The following is a 13,802-nucleotide window of genomic DNA, read 5'->3' as shown; positions in this document are numbered from 1 at the left end:
CGGATTACGAGGCGCACTATCAATAAACATCTACTTTCTGGTCTAATTTTATACATAAGGCACGCTGGATTATAAGGCGCATTAGGTGACACTAGTAAGGAACAGGGGTTTCGCCATGTTTTCCTTCTAATTCAGCAGGTCTCACGTATTCTTCCCACGTAGCTTGTTTTAACATGGTAAACACACAGACTACAGTCTGATATACTCATCTCTGAATGGCGAACGAGCCAGTGCTTAGTGCAGTTAGCGGGTAATGCTAATGCTGCTCCAGCATTGATGACCAGGGTTAACAGCAGGCTATAGGATGATAATATTCACCTCTGAATGGCAAAAGAGCTAGTGCTTAACGTGGTTATCGGTTAATCCTAATACTGCTGGAGAACTAAATTGAAACTCCTGTATAACGCTGCACCTTACAACCTGACTGGTAAAATTCATATATAAGGGGCACTGGATTAAAAAGAGCACTGACGATTTTTTGGGAAAATTAAAGGATTTTAAGTGCGCCTAGTGTAAAAAATATTATATCCTGTAATACTAATTAGCTGATACACTTCTCCCATTCTAGTTTAAACAATGCAAACAGATGTGTAATATAAACTGAAGTCACAATAAAAACAGCCATAATAACTTTCAGCATTACTTAATTTAAAATTAATATGAATATTACATGTATGAAAATCAAACATTTTACACAATTGACCATATGCTTAATGACGTATTTCACCATCCTTCAAACATCTTTTACATCATATTATACACACTCTTCGTCCTGTCTTACTGCTGCTGTGCTCTCTGCAGGGCCGGTTGGCACATTTGTATGCGCACAATGGTGCACTATTTTCAGCAGCGTTTTATCTGCAGAGCTGGAGATCAGCACTGATGACACAGACGGGAGAGAAACTCGGGCTGAGAGCAGGAGCTTAAATGAAATGAAGTCTGGCTCTGTGCGAAAAGGCTTAACACCAGCCTTTCCTTTAGAGTGAGGAAACATCTGGAATCATCACATACTGTAGAGCACGGACCATGGCTGGTGGGCTTGTCGCGGACTCCACCAATCCACTAGTCATTGGGCAAGACTCTGTTGCTCTGGATAAATGTTGAAGGCTCATGTTGAGTATACTAAAGAATACTCTGGTCTTGACTCTGACTCAACTGTAGTATTCTCTAGTGTATTCGACATGCCCATGCCTCGGTCTTGACTCTAACTGAGGCAAGGGCATGTTGAGTATACTAAAGAATACTAGAGTCAAGCCAGAGTCAAGACTCAGACAAGGGCATGTCAAGTATACTAGAGAATACTAGAGTCCAGTCAGAGTCAAAACCAAGGCAAGGGCATGTCAAGTATACAAGAGAATACTAGAGTCGAGTCAGAGTCAAAACCAAGAAAAGGGCATGTCAACTATACTAGAGAACACTAGAGTTGAGTCAGAATCAAGACCGAGGTAGGGGCATGTTGAGTATACTAGAGAACACTAGAGTCGAGTCAGATTCAAGACCGAAGCATGGGCATGTCAGGTATACTAGAGAATACTAGAGTCGAGTCAGAGTCAAAACCAAGGCAAGGGCATGTCAAGTATACTAGAGAATACTAGAGTCGGGTCAGAGTCAAGACCAGGATGAGGACATGTTGAGTATACTTACAGATACTAGAGTCGAGTCAGAGTCAAGGCAGAGATGAGGATATGTCAAGTATACTAGAGAATACTAGCGTCAAGACTGAGGCAAACACATTTTGAGTATACTAGAGAATACTAGAGTCAAGTCAGAGTTAAGACTGAGGCAAGGGCATGTTGAGTATACCAGAGAATGCTAGAGTCGAGTTAAGACCGAAACAAGGACATGTTGTGCATACTAAAGAATACTAGAGTGAAGCCAGACTCAAGACTGAGACAAGGGCATGTCGAGTATACTAGAGACTCTGGATCGACTCTAGTATTCTCTAATATTCTCCACATGTTCTCGTCTCAGTCTTGACTCTGACTCCCCTCTAGTATTTTCCTATGTACTCGATATGTCCTTGTCTCGGTCTTGACTCTGACTCTAACCTAGTATTCTCTAGTGTGCTCAACAACATGTCATTGTTTAGCTCTTGACTCTAGTATTCTCGACATGTCCTAGTCTCAGTCTTAACTCTGGCTTGCCTCTAGTATTCTTTAGTATGCTCAACATGTCCTTGTTTCGGTCTTAACTCGACTCTAGCATTCTCTAGTATACTCAAAATGTGCTTGCCTCAGTCTTGACACTAGTATTCTCTAGTATACTTGACATATCCTCATCTCTGCCTTGACTCTGACTCGACTCTAGTATCTATAAGTATACTCAACATGTCCTCATCCTGGTCTGGACTCTGACACAACTCTAGTCTTCTCTAGTATACTTGACATGCCCTTGCCTTGGTTTTGACTCTGAGTCGACCCTAGTATTCTCTAGTATAATCAACATGCCCTTACCTTGGTCTTGACTCTGCCTCGACTCTAGTATTCTCTAGTATACTCAATATGCCCTTGCCTTGGTCTTGACTCTAACTACACTCTAGTATTCTCTAGTTTACTCAACATGCCCTCATCTCAGTCTAGACTCTGGCTTGACTCTAGTATTCTTTAGTATGCTCGACATGTCCTTGTTTCGGTCTTAACCCGACTATAGTATTCTCTGGTATACTCAACATGCCATTGCCTCAGTCTTAACTCTGACTTGACTCTAGTATTCTCTAGTATACTCAAAATGTGCTTGCCTCAGTCTTGACGCTAGTATTCTCTAGTATACTTGACATATTCTCATCTTTGCCTTGACTCTGACTCGACTCTATTATCTATAAGTATACTCAACATGTTCTCATCCTGGTCTTGACTCTGACTCAACTAGTATTCTCTAGTGTCTTTGAAAAGCCCTTGCCTTGGTTTTGACTCGACTGTAGTATTCTCTATTATACTTGACATGCCCTTTTCTTGGATTTGACTCTGACTCGACTGTAGTATTCTCTATTATACTTGACATGCCCTTTTCTTGGATTTGACTCTGACTCGACTCTAGTATTCTCTAGTATACTTGACATGCCCTTGCCTTGGTTTTGACTCTGACTCGACTGTAGTATTCTCTAGTATACTTGACATGCCCTTGCCTCGTTCTTGACTCTGACTCGACTCTAGTATTTTCTAGTATGCTCAACATACATTTGCCTCAGTCTCTGACTCAACGCTAGTATTCTCTAATATACCCGACATGTCCTTGTTTCAGTCTTGACTCTGACCTGACTTGCCCTTGCCTCGGTCTTGAGTCTAGTATTCTCTAGTCCTTGCCTCAGTCTTGACACAGTCTTGACTCTGACTCAAATCTAGCGGTCTTGATGACAAAAATAGCTTCCACCAGTAGTTTTATCAATGGTAAGTTACAAATTTACCATTGATAGTTGGGAAGTTAGCTAATTTTAGCACAATAATTGCACTAAAATAGAGCACATTCTTGTGACCAGGCTTCCAGACTAGCCCAGGATACTCACACACCACAAATGTACAGTGTGACCACGGCTTTAGTATGTAATACGTAACTGGTAGCAAAAAGGTGCCGCCAGAAACAAAGCAAATCCAAATAGCTGGTGTTCAAAACCCTTGAGGAACAAGACTGAAATTCAGTCCTTCTCTCGCCGGGGGTCGTATCTGTGCCTTTGGGCGAGTAGAGCTATTACAGAAAGGCTTTTCCTCACATAGGCATATCAAAATGGACCAGTACGTATTTCTCCCCTGTAGACCTGTCTCACCCTCTCCCTCTCTATCTCTCTCTCTCATTCTACTCTCTTATATATGGTAGGGATTTGAAACTAATTTGCTGAAAGCTGACTGATCTTCAGGCACATGAATGAAACATGCTAGTTATATCTCGCTAACACAGGCCAGTCTCGCTGAGAGGAAATTGTCAGGGCTTTGCCTTCTTTTCCTATATGTTATTGCCAGGCTACTTTTTCTGCACGATATAGGCTCTAATGGAGAAAACACAGGCTGTGAGGTTTTTTGGCACCAAAAAATAAATGAATGCATAGGCTGGGCTCCCAAGGCTATGTTCACAAAGCAGGTAAATGTGGCCTAAATCTAATATTTCTTGTCATACAGTTCTGGAAAAAATTAAGAGACCACTTTAGTTTCTGAATCGGTTTCTCTGATTTTGCTATTTATAGGTATATGTTTGAGTAAAATGAACATTAATAATCCGGTGTTTCTAATGTATGAATTTTACCAGTCAGGTTGTAAGAAGCAGTAAAACCACTCTGCTGAAGTGCAGTGTTATAGTTTAGTTCTGTAGTTTATTTATCCAGCACTGAGACTCGAGATTGGAGCTGTATTAGCATTACCTGCTAACTGCGCTAAGCGCTAGTTAGCTCTTTCGCTATTCAGAGGTGAGTATATCAGACTGTAGCCTTCCCGTTTACAGTGTAGATTTATCAGGCTAATTATTGTCACTTTCTAGAAAATCAGCACAGACCGATATCTGAAGTCGGACTCAAGTCAGACAAAAAAAAAATAAACGCCAAGCACTGATCCGAGCCAGGCAGCGACCAGGCTGTGCACAGCAGTGTGAAGTCCAGCACGCCTAATATTCAGGTGATTGTGGTCTGTGGAGGTGTCATTTGAGGGAGAGAATGAGTGATGTCAGTGTGTGGTGCATTCTGGGCAATGGAGTCCAGAGCTGGAAGATCGCTTTTAGACACAGGTGAAGGAGGAACAAGTAACAATATCTCAGTCCATTTCACAGCAGAGTTCACCTTTATGATAAGCATTGTATTTTCTTCACTATAAGTATATTTCAGGTGCTAGTTACATTTTCTTATCTGCTTTATTTGATGCAGCATATACATTCTGTCACCTAAGGCAACAAAATTTAATTGCTGTCATCTGAACAAGATGCTTGTGAATAACTCAATTCAAAGGGGAAGGGTGACACACAAAAACAAGGAGTAGGGGTAGAAGAAAAAAAGAATTGGGTCATATCCCTATGTGCAAGTTTCCTTCATTGGGAGGAGCACAGTACACCCAGCCTAACCTGTAACTCAGACTCAGAGCCAAACCCATTTAGCCCTGGGCTAAATCTGATGCTGCCCTGCATTGTAATTCACACTGTTTAAGACACTGGTTTACAGCTTCCTTAGCCAAGGGCTAGCAGTGTTATATGCCTGAGGCTAAACTTCACCTGAACCTGGAGCCAAAAACAATGTGCGAATCTCAACACAGTAAAAGAAGAGTGAAACAAGACTTTCTCCGAATAAAATCTAAACTTTATACTTCCACTTACTTGCCACTTTTTTTTAGAAACACCTACCTTATACTTCCACTCACTGGCCACTTTATTAGAAACACCTATCTACCTTATACTTCCACTCACTGGCCACTTTATTAGAAACCCCTACCTTATACTTCCACTCACTGGCCACTTTATTAGAAACACCTATCTACCTTATACTTCCACTCACTGGCCACTTTATTAGAAATACCTACCTTATACGTCCACTCACTGGCCGCTTTATTAGAAACACCCACCTTATACTTCCACTCACTGGCCGCTTTATTAGAAACACCCACCTTATACTTCCACTCACTGGCCACTTTATTAGAAAAATCCCACATTATACTTCCACTCACTGGCCACTTTATTAGAAACACCTATCTACCTTATACTTCCACTCACTGGCCACTTTATTAGAAACACCTATCTACCTTATACTTCCACTCACTGGCCGCTTTATTAGAAATACCTACCTTATACTTCCACTCACTGGCCACTTTATTAGAAACCCCTACCTTATACTTCCACTCACTGGCCACTTTATTAGAAACACCTATCTACCTTTTACTTCCACTCACTGGCCACTTTATTAGAAACACCTAGCAAGCAGAGCACTGGAATTGGGAGGCCTTGTGCACCAGCAAGGTGTAGCTAAAGTGAAGGTGTTAGTTATAAGCTGCGGTCCAATCTGAAGGGAGCTGCCCAACTAGGCAGCATTTGCAGGCAGCATAGGCGCGCTCCCGAAAAAAAAGAACTGTCCCATTCGGAAGGTAGCATGTGCTGCCTACCTGGGCAGCTGCCTTATTTTACCCCAATTCTGAAGGCAGCGTGAGATGTATCCTTCACGGCGAAGGCAATCCCATGATGCATTTCACCAGCTCAGAGTTCCAGCGCTCAGATTTAAAAACATGGCGGACGGAGCCGGCCTGCCACGGAGTTTCTGTACAAATGTAAGTAATTCCCTCCTGTATTTCCACTCACCGCTGCATGGGTTTATCAAACTAGCATATTTTAGACTGTTTTAAGTTGTTTTCCATCGTTGTTTTCGCCTGTACTTCATTTAATGTAAGACCTGACCGGCGGAAGCTACCGTTAGCTTATCGCGCTAATTTACCGGGTAAGCTAACACGCATCTAGCCGACTTACAGAGTACCAAACGCGGCTGCAGCGCTGAGGAAACCCCCGCTAGGAAACAAAGATACCCTGGCCGTCCAGTATAAAAAGTTTTAACTGTTTTAAGTCACTGTTACGTATAACTAAGTGATTTACCGTGTAAATAGTGTAAACGTGTAGAATAACCTGTAATTTAGTGATTTAATGCGTAAACAGTTTAATTGTTAGAGGGAATAACTAGATTTACCTGTAACTGAGTGATTAATTGTGTAAATAGTGGAATTATGAGCGTGTTCTCCATAAACCACTGTTACTAATTCAGATTTATTTTTTCCACAGGGATGAACGTGGGCCGGGGAAGGTGAACGCTGGTCAGACCGGCTGGAGGCAGCGTTAGCTCCCTTTATGAATATATTTTTTTTTCTTTGAATGTAATAAAGTTTTCTCTCTTAACATTATTATTTTTGCTTGCTGTGTTTTATAGTCACTATGCTTATTGTAGTATCACATCTCAACTAGTGGGTATGGGTAAATAAATAAATAAAAAGTTTATGAATCATGTGTTTTATGCAACTAAAAGGTAAAGATAAATTAGCTGACTGTGTATGAACGTACTATTGTGTGAAACGTAGCTTAGTTTGATAATTTAGCTCTGATGGCTCATACAAAATATTTATTATATTATGGTTTCATTACTCATGCATTTCTATGAAGCATCTAATCAAAAATAAATTAAATACATAAATAAAACTGACCATACTCTGAGAATTAAGTGAGGAAAAGTGTAGAATTAAAGTAAATCATGAATATTTAAACATATGTAATATTTGGATGAGTAAAAGAGAAATAGCTGCCGCTGCATTTTGCCACTGATTTATCCCGAGGTAAGTGATCATTAACTTTAGTTATTTATAAACAGCTCACGGGCACAGCGCGCTAGACGTGATGACGTATGCTGACTCCAGAGCGTGTCCCGAACGCGCTGCCTTATAAGATCCCTTATGGGTGAAAATGCTGCCGAACGAGGGAGCTGCCTTTGAAGGCAATGACTACCTAGGCAGCTCCCTTCAGATTGGACCGCAGCTATAAAGTGAATACTGAGTTTAACGCAAATGTAGATAAAGGAGAGAGAGCGCGCGAGAGAGAGAGAGAGAGAGAAAGAGGGGAGCCAGGCTGCTTATCCAGTCTCTTTATAGGTCAGCCTCTTCAATCTGTACCTCGGGTCCACGCTCCTGCGTCTGAGTCCAGCTGAAAGCGTGGCCTTTGCCGCTCTCTCCAGATTAGAGAGGACAGACGGTGGGCTTCATCTCAAAGCCAGAGCACTCCAGCGGCTCGGAGCCACGGAACAAACAAACCCGGAAAACAAGAAAGGACAGAAAAGGGGTGGAGAGAGAGAGAGAGAGAGAGAGAGAGAGAGAGAGAGAGAGAGAGAGAGAGAGAGAGAGAGAGAGAGAGAGAGAGAGAGAGAGAGAGAGAGAGAGAGAGAGAGAGAGAGAGAGAGAGAGAGAGAGAGAGAGAGAGAGAGAGAGAGAGAGAGAGAGAGAGAGAGAGAGTGATTGAATGAGAAGCTAGATTGTGTTACAAACACAGCAGGTGATGTAGCTCTGTGTGTGTGTGTGTGTGTGTGTGTGTTAAGCGTGTAAGTCTTATCTGAAATAAGCTGAAATGAAATGTGAAGTGTGTGTGTGTAAAGAAGGAGGCTTCACACTCTCCTACTTCAGCCTCTGATGATAACCAAGACTAGCTGCCCACAAACAGACACACAATGTAATTCAGTACACATTTACAGATCTGCCATAACATTAAAACTTAAACTTATTGTTTCACGCTTCTGAATTAAATAAATAACTTAAATTATCTTGTTCCAGTGATCTCAGACAGGTTCTGAGTGATGTTGAAACAGTGGTTCTCAATCTTTTTAGACAACATACTACCAATGACCTAACTAGAACTTCCTAATACCACCTACAAGCCATTTTTGTATTACACACATGCTTATTTAGACACAGTAAACTAGACATGTAATCCACACATATACATCTTCACATCTTTAACCAATTGTTCTTCACTGTAGTCTGTAAGTTAGTGTGTTTTATAAGTTGTTTGATTGATTGTTGTTTCTGGTTAATACAGTATTTTATCGTACTCAGAATCAGGATTTAAACAGAGGAAAATAAACAACATGAGTCAATGTAGTTCAGTGAACTACAGTGTTTAATATCTTATTTATCTATTAACTGTAGTGCAGAAACTGTAGTGAACTGTTGCTCACTGTTGATTGAGCATATTTAGTGGCGTTCCACTTTGGAACGTAGGACCAATTAAACTAATGTTAATAATGATAAAATTGTAGTTCTGAGAGTGGAGAACTGAAGTGTTGCTTATATATACAGGTTCTAACAGGTCAAAATTAAACAATAACTAATGTAATGTTAGAAAAATTACAGGTGGAAACTTAATATTTTAATTTAAGGAGGAAGTTTTTCTACAGTTTACCACAGTTTGAGATCCACTGTGTTAAAATATTGAACATTTGTTAATATATACATAATATATATAATCGTTGTTTATATGTTTTCTATCGTGATGAATACTGATATCAATTGCTGTCCAGCCCTAATTTAAAATATTGGAATAAATATGTAACAATACATAGAAAGTGCCATTAATGTTGCAACCAGCAAGTATAAAATGTTTTTGCTAAATGTAAAATCAAGCATACATACACAAAGGTTGCGCGAATGTTTCAGAAGTCTGTGCAGAACATCGTCTAAAGAACAGTGTGCTCTGGATAAACCCAACCTCAGGACCCCAACCTTTGCCCCTTTAGTTTGGATGAGTGAAAAAATGAGCACTAACAGGACAGGCCAGTTCTCACACTCATTTATATTACAGTGTGACGTACAGATAGCAATGACCTTTCACTGTTGACAGCTCTGGAGACATCACTGTAACCCAAGATAAGGACTATATTGTGGTTCACTGTTGAGAAACTTACCAACTCTGGCTCCCCCACAAATATAGGCATTTTATTTACTGTCTAAACTAGAGATTAACTAATCAATGTATTTGGGGTGAATACAACCCCAAATCATCTATTAGCTTGATCAGCCAATCGCTGATACAATCATGGGCAGTGATAGAGGCAACGTTACCCTTTTCCAGGTAAATCTGGTAGCTAATGCATCATCATGTGTGGCTTCTGTAATGTACTGTGTACTTATCGTCTCTCTCTATGTAATTTTCTTTACTTTTTTGTAAAGAAACATTAAAATGCTGTGAAAGACCAGTTACTTCCTGTACATAACTGTACAGTGGAACTCTGAAAACTGAAAAGTCCCGCATATCTAATAAAAAAAACTGTGTTTTGTGTGGATAGTGGCATTAGATTTGTTGTGTTGCTGTGCTAATTGCTACTCATTGTATGGGCTGAAAGATTCACTCTTGAGAGGGGTATCAAGTGTTAAACGTCTTTATTATCTTTCCTCCACGAGACATGAATAATAAAATGAAAAAACAAAAGATGCATCAAAATCACTAAGCACAATACACTACAGATTATTTTTGTATTATTTACTGCTATTGGAGTGAGCCAGTATGCATTTTGGATACTATTTGAACTAATATAACAGACAACTACTTCATGATTTGAGGAAAAACTACTATGAGTGTTTGGCTTTTAGTAGTCAGTTGCTAAACTCTGCACAGGACTTCAGTCCCAATCCAGCCCACTCACTGCATGGGCTGAAAAATGCACTCTTGAGAGGGGTATCAGGTTAGTGGTGTTAAACGTCTTTATTATCTTTCCTCCACAAGACATGTCTTACACATTACACAAGTAGACAACTACTTCATGATTTGAGGAAAAACTACTATCAGTTTAGCTTTTAGTAGTCAGTTGCTAAACTCTGCACAGGACTTCACTCTCAATCCACTGGGCAGCTCTACACACTCACTTCGCAAACACACACACACACACAAATGGCTGCTAAAAGCATCAGCAACCTGATGAGCATTGTCCAAGAACCTGACGTTAACAGAATATCTGAGTGGTGCTGAAAAATGAAAAGAGCTCTCTCTGAGTTAGCGGCTAAAACCCATCATTGCTTTCTCCGCTATTCTCTCTGAGCTACATCCCAAAACCCATCACTGCTAATTCATGTCAACAAGCTGACTAGTGCTGATCTCAGCCTGCCATTTCACAAAAACACACTGGACAAGATTAAAAGAGTAAGACAGAGAGTAAGAGGCATATCATAGCAGAAAATGGAAGAAGGAGGGGGAATGAAATGAAAGGAAATAATAAAAGAAACAGTGAGAGAGGATTGAAGAACACAGAGCTAGCAATAAAGCTACATGGAAAAGAGATACTCAGAAATGAATAAGTGTTTTTGACACTGTAGGGATAAGAGCCTATGTTTTTGGACAAAAGTGCAGCTTTATAGAGGCCAAGCTAACTGAGGTTAGAGAAAAGAGAGCTAATGCAGCATCTAAACTAGGAGCTGAGAATCGAAGCAGATACGACCAACTCAAGACCAAGGCCAGGAAAGGACAAGAACGAGTGAAGACCTAAGCACATCATAATCCAAAATAAACCAAGGCAATGGCAATATCAGGACACATCAAGTGCAAGTGAAAATGAAGACCAGTAAAAGAAAAGAGCATGTCAAGACCAAAGTCCAGGACACATCAAATCCAAGTCAAAATATAGAGAAGAAATAGACTAGACCAAGTCCAGGACAAATCAATTAAAAGGTCAAGACCAGTCGTCATCTGGTACAAGCAGTCGTCATCTTACGACTCGACTACTGCAATGCCCTGCTAACTGGCCTCCCGGCCTGTGTAGTAAAACCACTCCAAATGATCCAGAATGCAGCAGCATGTCTGGTCTTCAACCAGCCAAAACGGGCTCATGTCACCCCGCTGCTCATTGAGCTCCATTGGCTACCAGTTGATGCTCGCATCAAATTCAAAGCTCTTATAATCGCCTACAAGGTGATGACAGAACAGCTCCTTCATACCTGCATTCACTTCTAAAGGCTTACGCTACCTCCCGGCCGCTGCGCTCCTCCAATGAACGTCGCCTCGCTTTGCCAAACACTCACACAAAGCAATCCAGACTGTTCTCATACAGAGTTCCCCAATGGTGGAACAAACAACCTTCCACTACCAGATCAGGAGAATCACTCGCTATCTTTAAGAAACTTCTGAAGACAGAGCTTTTCAAAGAGCACTTACTCTCTTAGCACCTCTAACACACTAACTACTTCTAACCTCATTTCCTTCTTCCCCTCCTTCACTCCTCTATCCCATTATTTCCCTTCGACCTCCTTTAAGCCCTATCTAAAAATGTTTTACCTTTAACTTCTATTACTTTTGTACTTGACTATTGTAAGTCGCTTTGTACAAAAGCGTCTGCCAAATGTAATGTAATGTAATGTAATGTAAAGACCAAGACAGACATGTTCAAGTCCAAGACCAGCACACATTAAATCCAAGTCAAAATGAAGACCGGAAATAGAAAAGACCAGGTCCAGGACCCCATGAGTCTAAGTTAAGACCAAGACCAAGAACAATTGAAGACTAAGATAATGATGTATAAAATAACATTAAGTCTGAGTTAACACCAAGACCAGAAATTGTTGAGAAGTCCCAATTATAAAACAAACCAGAAATAGACAAGACCAGGTCCATGACACATTGAGTTTGTTTCAAAACCAAAACCTGGAGTGGGCAAGAACCAGTAAAGATTCAGACCAGAACACCTTGAGTCTAGGTCAAGAACCAAGACCAGCAGGAGATGAGAACTAGTCAAGCTCAGGAGCAGGATACATGGGCTACGTTCACATTACCAGGCTGAAGTGATTTAGATCAGATTTTTTTTAAGGCTGTATAAACATGCCAAATCCAATTTTCAAATTAGATTTGAGCCACTTCCATATGTGGTCCAAAACCACATACGTATCCGATCAATGGACATGCGACATGAATGTAAACGGTCAAATCAGAATTCATGCATATTTTTGCTTTTATGAATGCACTACGTGCTTCTCTCTTATACCCAAACATCTCTTGGTGCAGCTGTGCAGCTATAGCTGTAAAAACAGCAAAAGCAAACCACCTGGCCTTTTTTTCACCTCCTCGACCTGAACATGTACTTCAGATCAGCTGTTTACTCTCCACTCCAGCAAAAGATGCTCCACATATGAGCTGCTAACACATCCATTTCCCTTTAAAAAGCTACGAGTCGTCTCTCAAATATGACATTTTAAAAAAATTAATGTGCACATATGAGGTGTTTCAGGGACAGATTCGTTCACATTACACGCAGACACAGGCCACTTACCTTTGTGAATGTGAAACGTCAAGATCTGAGCAAAAAAACGGATTTGAGCAATGTGGCTTGTAATGTGAACGTAGCCACTGAGTTTGAGTCAAAACCAAAACCTGGAGTGAGCATTTGTAAAGAATGCTACAAACACTATAAACTGTGTGAATTTCTGGAATGTCTGAGCCAATACACACTGAACCGCTGTAACATAAGATTCCCCTCACAGTTTCTCTCTCCAGTGACAACCGTTCATCTTCCCATGACACACTGCCATCGACCCCCTCTGTGATGGACAGGAGGGGTGAGAGAGAAGGAGGAGACAGGAGGGGGAGCAATAAACCTCTGGGTAGGGAGACAGAGTGAGAGAGAGAGAGAAAGAGAGAGAGGGAAAGATGAATATCTGTCTGTCACTCACACTGTGAGTTATTAGCAGGCACACTCTGAAAGAGACAGACAGATGGAGATAGGCAGAAAAGAGAGAGAGAGAACCTGAAGAGAAAGCAGGAGACTCTGTTTGTCATTTTTAAAGTGTGTTAATGCTCAAAACACACCAACAATAGAAGCCAAAAGGCCAATTTTAATAGTAATTCATGTTTTTCAGCAACTGCATATTGACTTTATTGAATATTAGGGTGCTTTCACACATGATTTGGGTGCTCCAGGCCTTCACACTTTTTTTTGTTTGGTATGAACCATAATAACAGATGGTTCAGTCCAACTGAACCATGGTTTGGTTTGTTTGGAGAAGGAAAACACTGTTTTAGATCATTCTGACTTTCAGACGAATTACAGTGAGCCAAGAAAGCCTATTGTCCTCTAGCGGTGGGACAAAATATTAATATTGTGATGTATCAAATTATTCTTGTTAGCGACAATACATGATATCCGGCATCAAATATAAATTTTTCCTTAAGTTTAACCCCCCTCAACTAGACTTACTAAAGTTACTGCTTCATTACTCCATGTGGTGGTGCTATAATTAATTCAATAGCGTTAATAAACCTGCGGTGAAGAATACTGGTTGGCAAATTATGTGAAACTCACAAAAATTAATCCATAATTCCTGGTATTTGCTTATTTA

At 40.6% G+C, this 13,802-nt stretch overlaps 1 long non-coding RNA gene across 1 annotated transcript; it reads left to right on the top strand.

The window, feature by feature from the left end:
* Nucleotides 1-6,037: 6,037 nt before the first annotated feature.
* LOC111195053 (uncharacterized) lies at nt 6,038-6,848 on the top strand. Its single transcript, XR_007424193.1, has 2 exons — nt 6,038-6,227; nt 6,730-6,848. It is a non-coding gene; the product is annotated as an uncharacterized LOC111195053 (long non-coding RNA).
* Nucleotides 6,849-13,802: the final 6,954 nt, after the last annotated feature.

Source organism: Astyanax mexicanus, chromosome 14 (genome assembly GCF_023375975.1).
Source record: "Astyanax mexicanus isolate ESR-SI-001 chromosome 14, AstMex3_surface, whole genome shotgun sequence".
Classification (NCBI taxonomy): domain Eukaryota; kingdom Metazoa; phylum Chordata; class Actinopteri; order Characiformes; family Acestrorhamphidae; genus Astyanax; species Astyanax mexicanus.
Note: the sequence above shows the minus strand (reverse complement) of the source record. Positions and strands in the feature narration are given on the sequence as shown.